At 35.4% G+C, this 18583-nt stretch overlaps 1 long non-coding RNA gene across 1 annotated transcript; it reads left to right on the top strand.

Annotated features, from left to right (window-relative positions):
* The first annotated feature begins 4993 nt into the window (after positions 1–4993).
* Positions 4994–13856, top strand: LOC125343263. Its single transcript, XR_007209298.1, has 3 exons — positions 4994–5124; positions 8327–8346; positions 13846–13856. It is a non-coding gene; the product is annotated as an uncharacterized LOC125343263 (long non-coding RNA).
* Positions 13857–18583: the final 4727 nt, after the last annotated feature.

The following is an 18583-nucleotide window of genomic DNA, read 5'->3' as shown; positions in this document are numbered from 1 at the left end:
TTTATTTGACCTTGGGCTATGAATTAGAGTTTAGCTGGGTACAGTGTTCTTGGTTGGTAGTTATTTTGATTTAGGGTTTGGCATATCTCATTCCAGGCTCTCCTTGCTTTCATAGTCCCTGCTAAGAAGTCTGGGTAATTCTGATTGCTTTTCCTCTATGTGTGATTGTTTTCTTCTCCCTAACAGCTTTCCTTGGACTCTATTGATTCTGTTTTGATCACAATGTGTTGATGGGATGTCCTGTTCTGGTCTGGTCTGCTTGGGTTTCTAAATGCTTCTTGTACCTGTATAGGCCTTTCCTTTTGGATATTTGGGGTGTTTTCTGCTATTATTCTGTTAAATAGGTTGCCTATTCCATTGACTTCTTTCTCCAGGTTTTCCTCAATACCTATTAGCCATAAATCGGTGTTCCTGATTGTGTCTTGGAGTTGGTGGAGTGTCTGTTTTGTTGATTGGATTGGTTTTGTATTGATTTTTGATCTTTCTCAACAGATTCTCGGGAATCTTCAGCTCCTGAAATTTGATCCTCTGCTTCAGTTATTCGGGACTGTAGGCTAGCTACTTGATTTTGAATCTCTTTTCCTTCTGACTGTTTTTTCCTGATGATTTCCATGTCATCTCTTAGGTCCTTCATGGACTTCTTTACTTCAATAACTTCATTAATTTGGTTTTGAATGGTGTCTCTCAAATCTTTTAGCTGGATAGTTATCTTTTCATTTGACTCTTGAATTTCACTTATCTTTCTCTTTGTCGAGCCCATGAAATCTTCTATTACTTTATGGAATGATTGCTGTATTGATTCAAGCTTTTCATTTATCATGTTTATCAGTAGACTTTGTAGATTATTTTGAGGGTTCTCTTTTGTGTCTTTGATTGACTGCCCTGTTTCCTGCTTGTTTGTAGTGGGAGATAAGACTCCATTGTTTGCCATCTTTCTTGTGTTTCTTCTGCCCATTTGGATTGGGAATGCCAATCTACAAGCACCTGTGAGCACCGATTAAGACCCAAAGCAGACCTTACCAAGCACTGTTGTGTAAATCTTAGAAGTTCATAATTATATACAGATACCTTGTATGCCTGTATATAAAATTAGATTTTGTGTTCCTAAAGAATACAATTTCAATATAACAACCAATCCTGAGCCCTGTATTCAGTAGTTACTTATTTACTGTTACAACCCTATGAGCAATTCTTGTTCTTATATTAAGTTCTTTTTGGACTCTCTCTATGAACCCCTTTAATTCACTTGGATTAAGCAGGGATACCTTCTATCCAATAACCAGGGGTCAATGGAATCTGGCGGTCTGTTCAGTAAGTCAGGAGGGTCAGTTAGAGGTAATAAAGAGAATAGAGTAAAATATATGGTGGGAGGGGGTGATGATTTTGGTTTAGTTTCAGAGACATGGAAATGTGGAGAAGAGTAGAATCAGTATAAAGAACAAGGTTAAAATGATAGACAATGGAGAGTTAGCAGTAAAGCGTGGATGTGTTATTCATAGGAAAGTAATTTTTAAAGGAAGAGAATGCAAAGAGAGAAATAAAGAAAATATACTTGAAGACAGATGCACAAATTAGAGAAAAATTATTTTTAAAAAATTAAAAGGAAAAAACCAGAAAAACAAACTACCAAAAAAAAAAAAACTTGATAAAACAAACAGGTAAAAATTGACCACAAAAAAACCAATGACATTTCTGAAATGAAAAAATTAAAAAAAAAAATAAAAAAGAGCTTAAAAAATGTTTGAGAAAAAAATAGTGTCTTCCTTGTTTGAGTGGGCTTTCTACAGTCTCTGGTTTCCCTGCGATGTTCTACAGTCTATTTTGCCGCTTGGCTGGTTTGACTTGCTTTCAGTTCACAGGGAGTGGATCTGCTCTGACCATCCTCCCCTTTTAGTGAGATCCTGGGGTCTGTGGTTCACACAGCTTGCAGGTAGGCCTTGGGTGTCCACTGTAGATTGGGGCGTGAACAGTTTTGGGAACCGTGGCTCCTCCAGGCTGCTGTGGGGCTGCTGCCTTTAACGCCTGGCTTTGAATAGGCTGTGTACTCAGAAGGGCGGGGCACCTCTGGCCTGGTTTACCTGGCTGAGTGTCGCTTGCTTGGGGTAGGTTCCTCCCTCCTGGGCAGGGCGGCCTCCAGGGCAGAGCTGGCTATGGAATTCAGCTCCGTTTCGGGCTGGGAATTGGGTTTCCTCTGTGACAGGACCATTTATCTGTCTCGGGAACTGTTTGTTCTCCCTTCTGGTTGTTCTGTGCCGCTGGTAGCTGCTCTCTGCTATCACTTTTAATTTAGGAATTTTGGCGGGCAGGGCAGGACACCTCTAGCTGAGCCACGGCCCAGGACGAGCCCCCCACCTGGGCAGGGGTCGTTCTCCTGGGCGAAGCTGGCTCTCACTGGTAGGTCCCTCTTGCCCTTCTCAAAGACGGCCACTTTGTCCTTGCTTTCCCCAGGCCTGCTTTAGTTCCAGTCTGGTCTGTCCCTATTCCAGTGTCACAGATGGCGCTTTGCTCTGCTTGTGGGGGACAGGCTACCTCCCAGAAGCTGCTCTATGGGCGCGAGTGAAAAAGTCTTTCGTGGGGTACTCACGCATTCTCTGCGACCTCAGCCCGTCTGTGCTCAGCCTGCGATCTGCTTGTGTTCACTGCCATCTGGAGGATTTCTCCCTTGTCGCTGCTTGGTGCTTTAGCTGGGCCGAGTGAGGGGCACTGTGCTGGCGCCAGCACTGGCATGGCAGCGGGATGCCGCCTGGAGCTCAAATCTATGTTTTCAGACCAGCAAAGTCGATTTTTCCTTCCTGGCCAAAATCCCTGTACTGTTATACCTTACTTTGGCTGTCTGTCTAGGAGTAAAAGTTTCTCTGGGGTGGGAAAACTGTGATGTTGGAGGAAGCTCTGCTAGGGCTCTGCTGCTCCTCCTCCATCTTCCCAGAAGTTCTCCTTGATTGAATATCTTTAGCAAACTTTTTGTGTGTGAACTAAACTTCCTATTATTTTTCATCTAGACCAAAATTTAGGATTGGTAGCAACTGGTTTACTCTTCATTTAAATTGTGTCTCATCATTGCTGCTCAATGACTGATTATGTGACATACTTGAGGATGTGTCAGTTATCTCAACAGATCGTTATTCTCTGTAGATGGTATTTACATGCTGTATCAGATGCCAAGTAGCTATGGCTCTGCTCTGTTAGTGGGTGGAGAGAAATTAATCATTATATGAATTAATTGAACTTCTTGTTTTTAAGGATGAGCAAGCTTTCTTTGCCACAGGATTGGGCATTGTGTCATTAAATGTGCTGGCTGTACTCTTTAAAGGCTTTGCATATGAAGGAAGTTTTAGCTTTTCATCTGTTTCAAGAGTGAAGATAGAGTAGAATTATTGAGTAATTTCCAAAAATCTTCCAAATTTCCTATACATTTTTTAGAATCCTTTAACTACTTTCATCTTCCCTTTTATCACTGAGCAAGAGTAATTTTCTAATATAAACATTTCCACTGTTTTATGTTTAATTTTATATTTTCTGGAATCTTGAGTCACTCACACCTGCTCCCTTTTTCATGTCCAATTTTTGTTACTTTTTCATTTCTGTCTACAAAAGAATACACAAATACTCCATTTCCTAAGACAAATGGAGACAAAGAATGGTCCTATCACTCTTCTTCCTCCCACAAGGTGTGTATATTTTTAACTACTTACCTGAATAGATGTTAAAATATTAATATGTTTATTTCATGATTAGATATAATATTCCTCCATAAAACTTTGAATTCTGATTATATTATTATTAGTGAGGATTTTGACTAAGAGGACAGGTAGAATATCTTAAATATGAATGGCCATAATTTGTATTGATATTATTCAACTTACTGAAAATATCTTCTGTGACAGTACACTATTATGTTTAATATTCTACATCTAATTTTAACTCTTCCTTAATTAGTCTCCTAAATAAATTTATCCCTGAAAATCCTTCAAATAGGACTTCACTTGGCTAATCTTTCCAATCAGGGTGATATAAACCATTCATAAAATTTCAATTATTGCATTTCATTAGTCATGAAGCTACATATCCAATTCTAATCCTTCTCATGAGTTTTATCTTGCATTATTTTCAGTGAATATTAATTGTGATATTGACATTTAGATTTTAACAAGTCCAAATGTGTAATTAAAATTTTTACAGTGATTGTATTGTGCTTTTAAATATAAAATTGTTATACCACCTGTGATATTTTAAGCTCCATGAATAGAAACTTATGATGAAGATAAAATTTGTCTTTTATGAAAAAGATTTAAAAAATTGAGGAAAGTTTTAATGCTTGAAGTTGGATGATTTTTCTGCTGCAAGATTAGAATAGGAACACAATTGTCCAAGTATACCAAATATACCATGATAATTCCTAGTTGCAATCTTAAACCTAGATTTGATTTTTGTTGTTTTCATTCCTTTTTTTAAGAATTAATTCAATAAAAATTAATGTATGTGAGTATAAAATATCTTCATAACTCTCTTGCTTGCTATTTATATTGTCACAATGCCATCATCATTAATTCCCTTGCCTGCAGCAATGAGCAACTAATTGCTTTCCTATTTTATTGTCTCTCCACATGCCTAATTGTACTGAATGTGGTCACTATTTTTATTTTTAGCAAACCCTCTATTTTATGTGTCAGTGAATTGTTATAAATTGACTGAAAAGAAAATATCACAAGATACATATTATATATTTATGACCTTATATTAACCTAACTGTCAAATGATATGTCATTTGTACTTTTATAAACACCCTATACTGCTCATCTTATTGTAAATGTGGTTTATCTTTTTTTAGAATTCACATGATACTTTTTCCTTTTCTATTTTCATTTTTTAAATTTATTTTAGTGTCAAAGTAATGTACAGAAGAGAGGTTACAGTTAAATAAAGCAGTGAATACATTTCTTGTCAAATTTTTACCCCCTCCTTTGTTTATCTCCCACCTCCCCCCATACCCGGTTCCCTCCTAACCCTCCCTTGAGATGTACAGTTGCTTTACAGCATATTGTCTTGTAAGTATTGCTGTTGCATTGGGTGGCCTTTTACCCTTCATCTCTCCATTTTAGTGTTCTCCTCCCCTAGTTCTGATATGTATACAATACCCAATGTACCAAAGTCAGTTACAGTGACAACAGGGGTAAAAGCATGGGAAAGAAAGTCAAAAGAAAAAGACATAATTTAATAAGGTACATTGGAAATAGCAACATCAAAGATAAACCACTTATTTACAAATCTTGTAGTTCATTTCACTTAGGATGATCTCATGTGGTTTATCTACTTTGCATTAATACATATTAGCAAAGCTGAAACAAGTTTATAAATGATGAGCCTTTTTACATTAACAAATATTTAGAGGGATTTGAATGTGAGTATACAATCCTTTTCCCTAAATGGCTCTAAACACTTTGATACCTGTGTCCAAAAAAATGTATGTATGTATGTATATACATATATACATACAATACATACATATACATACATACATATTTGTATATATTTAAGAAAATATTGGAGGTAGAGTTTTTGACTTATAAAATTTCATAGATATTGAGAAAAGGTATTTTAGTTAAATTTCTTTCCAATATGGTAGCCAATAGCTATATATAAATATGTAAATTCAATTATCTTGATTTAAATTAGAATTTATCTTGGTCACTAATCACATTTCATGGCTGTGAACTTCATGTCTCTACAGGTTATCACATAAAAATATCATTATATGTCATACTCTTAATTGTCACAATAATTTTGTATAGTATTGAGTTAAAATATATATTTATTATAATAGGAATATGATAGAAAATACTAATGAATGGATTATGGCCTACAAAAGAAGAAAAAACAATAATTATGTTTCTACTTTTCATTAGATTACATGTTTTAAATACTAGCGCTTTGTTTTCTATTATGTGATACCCTGTAATGACCTGAACTAATAATATCTTCAATGTATTTTTAAGCTCCCAAAATACAATAAGAAATTCTGACTTCTGTCATAGAAATCTATTTGTCTCTGTAAATTAGGACATGTTGATAATGTGTTCAGTCTCGTTTATTATTATTATTTTTTTTTAATTCAAGGGATAAGCATTCCTGTGTGGTAAAGTTTCAAGAAGCCTTTATTTTCTTGGATGTTAATATTCTATAATATTAAGCTCTATGTCTTAAATGTGGAAATGTACTGCACATGTTTTATCAAAAATGTAAAAATGGTTTGTCTTTTTATCCCCTGTCTCTCGATTTTTGGTATTCCCTTTCCCAACCCTAGTTCCAATACACATATATACAGTATCCGGGGTACTAAAATTGGTTACAGTAATAGTAGGAGTAAAACCACAGGAAGGGAATACAAGAGAAAAAGAAGGAGAAGTTTCACATGGTATGTTGAAAATAACTACAACAATGATATGCCACTAGTTTCCATAACTTGGAGTTTATTTTGCTTAGCATTATCCTATGTGTTCATACAGGCACAGCTATTGAGCTATTGTGATCTCCTGCTATAACTAAAATTGAGAGAGACAAAGGATAAAAAGGCAAACCATTGCAATAGACACACTTACAAAATGAATTGGTGTAGACCAACTGTACAACTCATGGCAGGATGTAAGTGGGGAGGGGGTAGATGAGGGAAAAATGAGGGAGGAGGTTAGATAAGAAATGTACTGGCCTTATATATGAAATTGTAACCACTCTGTACTTCACTTTGACAAAGAAGATAAAGAAAAAAAAGAAGAAAAATGGAGAAATCGATCTTTTTATTTAATGTTAACATATTTGATTATATCTTTCAAAGAACTTACTTAAAATTATCTTTGTCTTTCTAAGAACAGGGTTAGAATACTTTCATTTTTCTATTATTTCGGAAACAAACTGTGCTAAGGGATATAATATAGTACATATACAATCAGGTACTTCTCATTCTGATTTTACTATTGAAGAGCTACATATTATTCTCAATTTTTCCATATTTATTGGGTAGTTTGTTAGTATTACTGAAACATTGTGGATTTGTTGCTTTGGATAGCAGGAAAAAAGGTTTAAAGATATTTCTGTGGTTAAAATAAACATTTTATATGTTATGGAAACTATTAAACATATAAACAGATACAAATTTTCTAAATACTAATGTGGGACTAATACATCAAAAATGGGACTTATCAGGAAGGCATTTGTAGCTCCAAACTTCAATCCTGGTTACTCAGGAGGCTTAGATCTTAGGATCTGGGTCCAAAGCTAACTGGGGCTGGAAGTCTGTGAGACTCTCATCTCCAATTATCTACCAGAAAATTGGAAGTGGCACTGTGGCCACTGTGTGTGAAGGAGAAAGAACTAGTCTTGAGCTGAAGAGCACAGGGAAAGCACCCAGACCCAGAGTTCAAGCCAATGACTGACAAAAAAGAAAGAAAGAAAGAAAGAAAGAAAGAAAGAAAGAAAGAAAGAAAGAAAGAAAGAAAGAAAAAAGAAAGAAAGAAAGAAGGAAGGAAGGAAGGAAGGAAAAGAAATGGGACTTATCCTCCCAAAAAATATAAAGGTAAATGATATTTTCTTCTTAGGAATGGATGTGTGTGTGTGTGTGTGTGTGTGTGTGTGTGTGTGTGTGTGTGTGTGTGTGAGAGAGAGAGAGAGAGAGAGAGAGAGAGCGTGTGTGTGTGTAGTAAATAGAACTCACCTTTGAATATTATATCATATTTGTAGAAAAATCCACCAGAATGTTTGCTTCTCATTGTCTCATAAGAAAATGTCTTACCCCATGAAATTTACATTACACATTTTTAATATAGAAAACATATTTACATTAAACAAATAGTAAATGTGGCAACATACTATGTATATGCATACATATATTGCATTATATCTATTACAGTATATGGGTGTATCCACAAAATTCATATGGAACTTACTCAGAAATGTGATATTCTTAAGACGATTTTAAAAGTTAATTATTGACAGTAAAAGCCTCACAGAGACAATTAGGAGATTGAGGCAGTTTTTATTTCTCTTTCGGCACCTCTTCCCTATTATCTATTTCATTTTATTTTTATTGTCAAGGTGATATACCAAAGGTTTATGTTTACATGTGTAAGGTAGTGAGTACTTTTCTTGTCAAACTTGTTATCTCCTCCCTCATTTTTCTCCCACCTTCCTTCTTCCGCAAATCCCACTCCCCCTGAGTTGTACAGTTAGTTTACACATATTGTCTTGTAAGTATTCATGTTGCTTTGGTTTGCCTTTTACCCTTTGTCTGACCCTTTTGATATTCCCCTTCCTTTCCTCTCCCTAATTCAGATAGATGTATATACAATACCCAGCGTACCAAAATCAAATACAGTAACAACAGAGATTAAACCATATGGAAGAAAAACTAAAGAAAAAGGCATAATTTCACATAGTATGTTGAAAATAACAACAATATAAATCACTTATTTCCATAACTTGGAGTTCATATATATAATGTTTGCCAGTTCTGGAGCTTGAACTTACTTGTATTTATTGCATGGAAGCTGTTCCTGAGCATCTTTGTGCTCATGGCTACCTCCATAGCACTTGAACCACACTATCACTTCCAGATTTTTCTGAGTACTTACTGAAGAATCCCACGGATATTTTTGCCTGGACTGGTTACAATGGCATTCCTCAGATTTTAGCTTCCTAAATAGCTAACATTACAGGCATGATCCATCAGTGCCAAACTGGGCATATATTTTTATATGCCCTATATGTGGGGACGTAATTTATATATGTCATCTATAAATAAATATAAGCATATATTTATTTTTATATATCCTATATATAGATATGTAAATTTAGTGATCATTATATTAAAAAAAATAAGCCAGACTTACTGAAATAAATTAGGTTATCTCTTATATGTAGAATGGAAATATAGAGATAAAATGATGTAGGCAATTAGAAATTAACGTCTACTTTGGAAGAGAACCAGTGGCATCTGCTAGAGAGAAACAATGAGGAGGAATGAGTTGAATTAAATTATACTATATTCATGCATGTACACATGATAAAATCCAATTTAAAACTGCAAAAATATATTTACAAAGGGTGAGGGTGAAGATAGAAGGGAAAGAAAGAATAGCAATGTGGCAAATAGTATTAAATTAGTTCGTGTTCATGTATGGAAATAGTAAAATGAACACCCTCACTTTGTAAAATATAAATGTACTAACAAAGAGTAGTACAAATGCTTTAATATTTATTTTAATTTTACATTAAATTGATCATATCATCATTAATTTGAAATAAAACTTTCACCCACATAATTAGGGGAAAGTGGTGTGTGTGTGTGTGTGTGTGTGTGTGTGTGTGTGTGTGTGTGTGTGTGTGCATGTGTAGGTCCTTACTTTTGAACTCAGGTCCTGAACACTCTACCCATTTAATTTGCAGCTCCTCTTCTGGCTATTTTTTCTGCTTGTGTTGAAATGGCAATAAGGATTTCACAGGCTTTCCTGCTCAAACTGGTTTTGAAGCACTATCTACAGATCTTAGCCTCCTCAGTAGGTGGGATTGCAGGCCTGAGCCTACTCATGCCCAGCAAGAAAGAATATTTTCTTTGGCAATACTTGGGTTTGAAATTAAGACCTTATGTTTACCAAGCACACTTGATTACTCAATCTATTTTAAAAATAAGGCCTCATGTATTTGTCCAGGCCAGACTTGGTCAAATTATACACCCCAATGAACCTTGTATAAAGGCTTGTTCCACCATACCCAGATTGTTTCTGTTTCAAAGGACTTTGATTCCAGACTATTGCATATTGTTCTTATGTAAATGAGAATATCAAAGTATAGGTTTCTTTTATTACTGCTCTCTTGAATCATGTCAATTCAATATAGAAAGTTAAAAGTAAAAAATATGAATGTTTTCAACCTGTCTATAATGAGAAAACTGATGCTAAAATCATTTATTTTTAAATTTCCTCACTAGCTGTCATAAACAGAGCAATCTGGATAACAGTAGTCTGAAGTCAAAGTCAATAATCAAAACCAAAAGCAAGCCTTCAAATTACTTTTATTAACACTAATAGTATACAAATATTTTGAGAATATGAATTTATAAGGAATTAATAAAAACACTATATGAAAGAACTGGAGAAAAGAGAGTTTGGGATGGTGGAGAATTTTATTAGGTGATGTAAAGTAACAAATGTCCACCAAAAGGAATATACAAAACTATGGTAAAATTTTCAGATAGTAGATCTGGGAACAAATGCTGATGTATTCGCAAAATATAAGACATTTAAATACTTTGCACAATAGATTAAAGATAATTAAATACATTTAATAATTATTTTAATTATCAGAAAATTGTTTAATACACAAAAGGGAAGGGAAAACGGAGAGACTGATGATAGGGTGAACATCCTCAAATTACTACACCATAATAAAACCATTAAATTATTTTAAAAGTAGAAGAGAAATTAGAAATAATAATAAAGGGGATGAATTTATTAACATATACTATTTGTATAAAAGGAGGTAGCACAATAATACCCCTTTGTAGAATTAATATATGCCAATGATAATTTAAACAAGATACACAGTTTTGCTTTTAGAATTCTGAAATGCACATCCTTTTCACAGTCAGATTTCATTTTCTTAATCTCAATAGCCCAATTGATTTTTCTTGTTCAGATTTTATCTTGAATTTTCAATCCAGAATCTCTCTCATGTATCATCTCCGTTTTGTATTATTGAGGCTTAAGTGTTGACTCTTTGGGGAATATTTCTCATCATTTGTGCATCTATGAAATCAAACTAGTTATGTACTACTATATACAATGCTGACAGGCATAAGATCAACATCCACCTTCCTAAACAGAAACAGAGATGAGGAAAGTCCAAATCCCACATAGTAAACAGCATCACATCTTGATGATTGAGAATAAACTTCAACTTCAGACCTACTTGGGTAGCATTTGGACCAGCAAGTCCTTTATCAGCATTGTCCCTAAGTGGGAATTTTATTTTCAGAGTTTATAATAAGCTGCCTGCAGCAATCCTAGGCTAATTTTATACATGGGAGACTCTACAGACTCGGATCTTTCTCGGAGCTTTGACAAGATGATATCACTAAACGTTGCTCTAGTGGGAATTCACTGCATTAACTCTTCTCTTACACTTCTGTTAACAACTAACTGCCCTATAGGGAATTGTCAGTTGTGGCCCTGAACCCTAGTGCACCACTAGCCATTGCTTTCTTTGATAACCTTGTCCATTGCCCTTGTAGAAGTCCTTTGTGTCCCCAAGACAATGGAAGTCATCTTTTGAAATATAGATTAATGTAGCCATTCCCCCACAGATGCAGTGGTTCCTTTGCCTGCATAATGGGAAAAATGTATTGAAATGTCTTTCATTCGTCCAATCTAAAGGAACATCCAAGACTGGGTGGATGGGTCTATCCTTTGAAATCACTGTGCTCTGAACTCCCTAGATCTAGGCCTATGATGGGGATGGTAGCCTTTAAGTCCTTGTAACTCCTTTTTTATTTTATCTTTCTTATAAGTCCTTTAAATTTAGTCTACTGTTCTGATAAATAAGGTGTGACTTCCAAATATCCAAACTAAATCCATCAAATAATCATCTGGTCATTACTTTGGTATTATGTCCCTGAACAATCTTGTGTTCTTTTACTTTTTCTGTTCAACTTCACCTGGTTAAAATATGCCAAATCTTATATATTCTGCTTCACTTTGTTTATATATTCTGTCATTTAATGATTTTCAACGTTACACTTTTGATGATTAGCAGTCAAGAGAAACCATGTTGCCTCCTGAACTCTTTGCTTAGAGATTTTTTTTTTTTTGGCAGCAAATACCATAGTTCAGTACTGTGTACTTTTGCTTTATGGAAGAAGTTACTGTCATATGGTCACAATTCAACTAAGTATTTTTTGCCATCAAATAACAAGTATGGTCTTCTTCTAGTTTTCAATACTTTTCATACTTTCTGCCACAGATTACATCAGAGTAACCATTACTGATCATAATTCTAGTTGTGTTCTCATCATGCCTATTCCAGTAATCTCCAAGATTAAGGTTTTCCGTATAGTTTTACTTACTAACACTCACCAGAATCACCTTAAATTTCCAATTGCAGTCAGTATATTTTTTTTAAAAATTCACTTTCCAGTTACTAGTCTCAACCCATTATACAGTTTCAAACCTGTTTTCACACTTTCAGATATTAGTTATAGCAATAGCATCCTACCCTTGATATAAAAGTATTTGAAACACATTCCTGCTATTATAACAAATTACTACACACTGAAGTGTGTGTGTGTATTTGTGTGTGTGTGTGTGTGTGTGTGTGTGTGTGTGTGTGTGTGCTGGTCTCAGGGCTTGAACTCAGGGCCTGAGCATTGTCCTTGACCCTCTTTTTCTCAGTGCTATTGCTCTACCACTTGAGACCACAATTCCACTTTTGAGATTTTTGTAATTTATTGGAGATAAATAGTCTCACAGAATTTCCTGCTCAGGCTAGCTTTGGGTTGTGATCCTCAGTTCCCAGCTTCCTGAGTAGCTAGGATTACAGAAGTGAGCCACTGGTACGCAGAAAGATGGAAAAATTGTAAAACAACAGAAATTATATTACTATTAAAAGGGGAGGAACAGAAGGAAAATCATACCTGCTAATTCACAATAAATGACAATGGCATTATTTTAAATTTCACAGAGTAGTAAACAGCATTTTCAAAAGTAAAGTCAAAGAAAAGCTTTTTTTTTTTTTTTTGGCCAGTCCTGGGGCTTGGACTCAGGGCCTGAGCACTGTCCCTGGCTTCTTCCCGCTCAAGGCTAGCACTCTGCCACCTAAGCCACAGCGCCCCTGCTGGCCGTTTTCCATATATGTGGTGCTGGGGAATCAAACCGAGAGCTGCATGTGTAGGAGGCAAGCGCTCTTACCACTAGGCCATATTCCCAGCCCCAAAGAAAAGCTTTTTGATAAGCTATAATCAATAGAAAAATTATGAATAAATATGTTTATAGTTACATATGTATAACTATGCATATAATACATATGTATAACTATGCATAACATATAACAATATGTATAACTGTGTAGTATATGTGTGTATAACAAATTACAAATAAGTAGCTTCAAAACACTTGAACATGATGGGTTTATACAAAATCATGCTACTTTTTATATGAATGAGTCTTTGCTGACTTTTAAAATTTTGTTGTATACAAAAACATTTTTGTTAGTATGTTATTTGTAAAAAGGTATTTCATTTCCATAAAATGTTATCTTAAATGTACTCTGTGTGTGTGTGTGTGTGTGTGTGTGTGTGTGTGTGTGTGTGTGTGTGTGCATGCCCACTGGAGCTTGAGCTCAGAACCTGGATATAGTTTTTCTATTCAAGCCTGGAACTCTACCTGGAACTCTTGTACTAGAACCATAACTCCTTCTAAGCTTTTTTTGTTGATTAACTGGAGGTGAATTCCATGGACTCCAGCCATTAGCTTTGCACCTTGGTACTGATAGCTCAGTCTCATCGGTAGCTGGTATTAAGGACATTATTCACCAGCAGCCAGCAAACACAGTCTTTTCACCAAGAAATATTTTTCCCTATGGATGCATGTACCCAGCTTCTGGGTTTTAACATTGGTATATTTTATTTTTAAACAAATTAAAATTAGAATTGAATCATGTCTGGAAAAATCAGGTAAATAAAGGGACTTAAAGAATATAATACTTTAAATCATTAGATCTGCCAGCAGCAGTTCAACAAAGACATTGACAATGTATGAGGATTCTGATGATGATGTTGTAGTGTGCAGGCCTTAAAGTTGGAAGAGTTCTTAAAAAAAAAAAAAAGAAGCAATTTTTTTTTCTAGGAAATCATCCATTTCTTCCAGGTTTTCGAATTTGTTGGCATAAAGGTTTGCAAAATAGTCCCTTACTGTGTTCTGAATTTTGGTTGTTTCTGTGTTGATATTACCTGTTTCATCTCTGATCTTGTTTATCTGGGATGGCTGCTTTCGTTTTTTGGTCAGGTTTGCTAGGGGTCTGTCTATCTTGTTAATTTTTTCAAGAACCAACTCTTTGTTTTGTTGATTCTTTCAACGAGAAACCCTAGTTTATTGTTGGTGGGAATGTAAACTGGTTCAGCCACTCTGGAAAGCAGTATGGAGATTCCTCAGGAGACTAAACAGCAGCCCCACTTTTGGGCATCTACCCAAAAGACCACGAACAAGACACACTAAAGCCACCAGCACAACAATGTTCATCACCTGAGGGACATCACCTGAGGGACAGGCCTTTTAGCCAACCAGTAGCCCCTCTCCTGTGCCAGCCTTTGGGGGTATAAATCGTTGGCTCCTCCTTTGAATAAACCAAAACGCCCTGAGGCTTTCTCCGGGACTCCCACATGTCCGTTTCTTCCTTGAGATGGGGAAGGGACAGGGTTCTCGCATCCACACGCGAACTGAGGCTACTTGGGGTCCATGCTTCCGCGATTAATCCCTACTGGCCAGGGGATGTGAGAGAGCGAGAAAGGACCACCCACAGAAGAGGCAGACAAGCCCAGGACCCCCACCCCCCACATGGATGGGGGGGTAGAGCGAAGCCCAGCAGTTTAGGCTAGTCACAGCAGAGGATCACAAGAGCCCAATAGCTATACCCTTATGAACACAAAAGATGATGCTAAGTGACATGAACTCCATGTTATGGAAACGAGTGTTATATCACTGTTGTAATTACTTTCAACATGCGATGTGAAACCGTAGCTTCTATTATTAACGATCCTCTTGTATCCTCTTCCTGTGGTTGTAGCTGACCTATCTCTGTATCTTATCTGAGTACATTGGAAACCATGTATACTGGTATTAGAACTAGGAAACTGAAAGGGAATACCAAAATCGAGAGACACAGGGTAAAAAAAAAAAACAAATGATTACAAAAGCAATACTTGCAAAACTGTTTAGTGTAAAGCTACTGAACAACTCATGGGGGGAAAGGGAAAGTGGGAGGGAGGAGGGGGGAATGAGGTAGGAGGTAAAAAACAGTACAAGAAATTTATCCAGTGCCTAATGTATGAAACTGTAACCGCTCTGTATATCAGTTTGACAAGAAAATTTTTTTTTTAAAAAGAAACATAAACAAACACAGAACAAAAAGCAATTTACTTTGTGATGTTCCTGAATTCCAGAGAGTAACTAGAAGGGAAATTTGGTTTTGGCTTTATATGTACGCTACCACTTGAACACTAGCTCCACTTCCCACTGCCTGGTAATTAATCAGGGATGAGTTTCACAGACTTTCCTGTCTGAACTGTTTGAACCATGATCCTCAGATCCTAAGTTACTAGAATTACAAATGTGAGCATCCAGTGCCTGGCATTCCCTTAGTCTTTTGCTCAAGGATGATGCTCTATCTTTTGAGCTATAGCTCTTCTTCCACCTTTTTGGTAGTTAATTCGCAAAAACTGTCTTAGGGATTTTGAAACAACAAAACACATATGTTAGTTTCCTGTGTAGCAAGAGTTACAAACCTGATCCACAGGAACCCGGTTGCAATTTGCCTTTTTATGAGGAGACTGTTTTAAGAATTATAGCTATTTATAAATTATGCGGGATGTCATATGAGATACTTCTGCCTATGCCACTGGAATTTCAGGGAGACTTCAGAAAATCAACTCTGACCTATTCCTATGAGATTTTTGCTTAGATGCTCAGAGAGTCTCACATACTGTTGAGATAATTTAATTTTCTTAAAATGTAATATTTTGAAGAATAATACTTTAAATTAAACAAATGGAATATTTAACGTATTTTGTTCAATAATCTGAATGATTTTTATGGTGATAGTAACAGCATAAGGCCTTTGTAAGAAATGAAATACTTCTTTATTTTAATTTAGTATTAAAGCCAGTAATTTTAAGCTTTCATGAAAATAAATAACATTTCCTAAGGGATTATGTTTTATCCAAATACACTCAATTTGTTGGTTTTTGTTCCAGCTGACAGTAGTAATTGAAATATCATGGCTCACACACAAATCATTATCTTTGTATGATCTGCTGTTCTTTCCTGAAGCTTGAATTTTCATCTCTCAGTTATAATCAAGAAGATTAGGAAATTCAATATACTGAACATCAAAGATCATCAATTTTTACCTAGATAAAATTCCAAAAAAGTGCAAATCACACCATGCGCAATAGGAGTTCAGTAGTGCTTGCATATAATCTTTCCTCTCCCACACATATCTCATTGAATATCATTTCTGTTAACTAATCATAGGATACATTTTGCATAGTATATAACTGAGCACACAGAGAAATAAATGGTAGTTTGATGAAATTTTATACCTTTTTTTTGTTTTGTTTTGTTTTTTTTGGCCAGTCCTGGGCCTTGGACTCAGGGCCTGAGCACTGTCCCTGGCTTCTTCCCACTCAAGGCTAGCACTCCGCCACTTGAGCCACAGCGCCGCTTCTGGCCGTTTTCTGTATATGTGGTGCTGGGGAATCGAACCTAGGGCCTCGTGTATCCGAGGCAGGCACTCTTGCCAGTAGGCTATATCCCCAGCCCCTTATACCTTTTTTTAACCAATGTGTAGAAAACTCAAATCAATCTTGACTAAAGAAGTGGATTTTCATATCAAAACATTTTTATATCAAAAGCAAAGTTTTCTTGTAAAACCACAAAGTAACAGAAATAAGTCAATGTAACTATTTTGTAGTTCAATCTATTTTAAAAATTAAATAATACAAAGAAACATGTTTCTCTTCAGATCATATAAATCTTTCTCCTTTTACCACATATGCATGTAAAATATAATTTTATAGGTCTTCCTAGATTAGATATTTCGTTCTTATCAACTAATCAGTTAGTGGCTGCTATAATCAGTCATTTTAATTGATCCCGTCCTTTTTTAGAGTTGGGACTGATGACAAGGATGTTGTAGGTCGCAATATTATATAGAGTTTGACAGTTCCTAAAAAGCAACACAAACCAACCAGAATTAGCAGATAGGAAGAAATAATAAATACTAGAGCAGAAAGTAGTGAATTTGAGTCGAAAAAATGTATGCAAAGAAATAGTTGAAAATATAGTAAAATTAAATGGAAAGTAGGTCTAGCATAGCAAATACAATGAAATCCAGGTCATGAGGGAATAGTTAGAAATTATATATTCAAACAAATAGAAAAGAATTGAAGAACTGGATACATTTCTAGATGCAGTTGCCTTTCTAAAACTTTCAGGAAAGTTATACATTACATAATTATATCTATAACAAGACATGATATTGACAAGGTAATAAAAAATCTACAAGAAGGAAAAACCCAAGAACCATCATATTAATTGCCTAATTCTCCTAGAGGTTTACAAAAGAAATGTCATCAATACTGTTTCAACATTTCCACGACAGGAAGTAGAGATCACTAAACAGTTCCTATGAAACCACTTGTACATTCATTGTCACTATTGGAAGGAATGTAGTCTAGTGTAACCACTATTGAAACCAGTACAGAGGGTCCTCACCTTATCAAAACTGGGAATATTTCAGAAAGAATATGAAAAAAATATAAAAGAAAGCTAGCTACATAACCAGCTTTATTTCAGCTGTTCACAAAAGTCAAACTCAGAAAACAGCTGGGGTTCTCACCAAAGAGTGAACAAATATCCCCCCCTACACACACACACGAATGAAGATATAATGGAATACCAGTCATAAAGAAAAAATTTAATTAATTACACCATTTTCAGGAAAATAGATGAATGGAACTGGGGATCATCATGCTCAATGAAATAAGTCAGGTTCACAAGACCAAATACCATGTCTCTTTCATTTATGGACTGTAGACTGGAATGATGCTGATGAGGATGAGGATGAGGATGACGACATAATTAATGGTAATGACACAGTGTGAGAAAGTGAGTAAAGACTGTGTGTCTCTGTGTGTGTGTGTGTGTGTGTGTGTGTGTGTGTATTGAAACCCACAAAATTTTATTTCAAAAGGGGAGAAAAAGAAGGAATAAAGTAAGTTAGAAGGAGTACTTAATCATTTATTTAGCCAGGTTCCAGTGTCTCATTCTTGTAATCTTAGCTACTAAAAAGGCTGAGATCTCAGGTTGTTAAATAATTGCATAGAGTTACTGTGTGGTTTGAGCTGACTACAAGCAGAGTCTTATCCTCCTGTGCAATTCAAGGAGATGCTTTTGTGATAAATTAATGAACCTGAGACAGACCCCGTGTAGATCTGTTCCAGGCTACATCTGAGTATGTTGAACTGGAAAGGAAAATCCCCAAAGAAATTAACTTGAAGCATTTCATGAGGGATTCACCCAGTGCTTTTGGGAGGCTAATAAATGTTCTGTATATTCTTTTTTACATGTAAGAGATTTGGGGACAAATGAATTTGATATCATAAATTTAGTCAACTAATTAATTGCACATATGAATTGGTACTGTCTTTTTATAGCATGCTTTTTATTTCAGTATACAGATGAGTCAGCTATTAATGTGAATTTCAAAATTAAAAATTTATTTTCTTTAGAAATATTCTTATTGGGAAAACAGGTAAACGATACAT

The sequence above is a fragment of the Perognathus longimembris genome, chromosome 28 (genome assembly GCF_023159225.1).
Source record: "Perognathus longimembris pacificus isolate PPM17 chromosome 28, ASM2315922v1, whole genome shotgun sequence".
Lineage (NCBI taxonomy): Eukaryota > Metazoa > Chordata > Mammalia > Rodentia > Heteromyidae > Perognathus > Perognathus longimembris.
The sequence above is the reverse complement of the archived record's forward strand: the minus strand, read 5'-3'. Positions and strand labels throughout refer to the sequence as shown.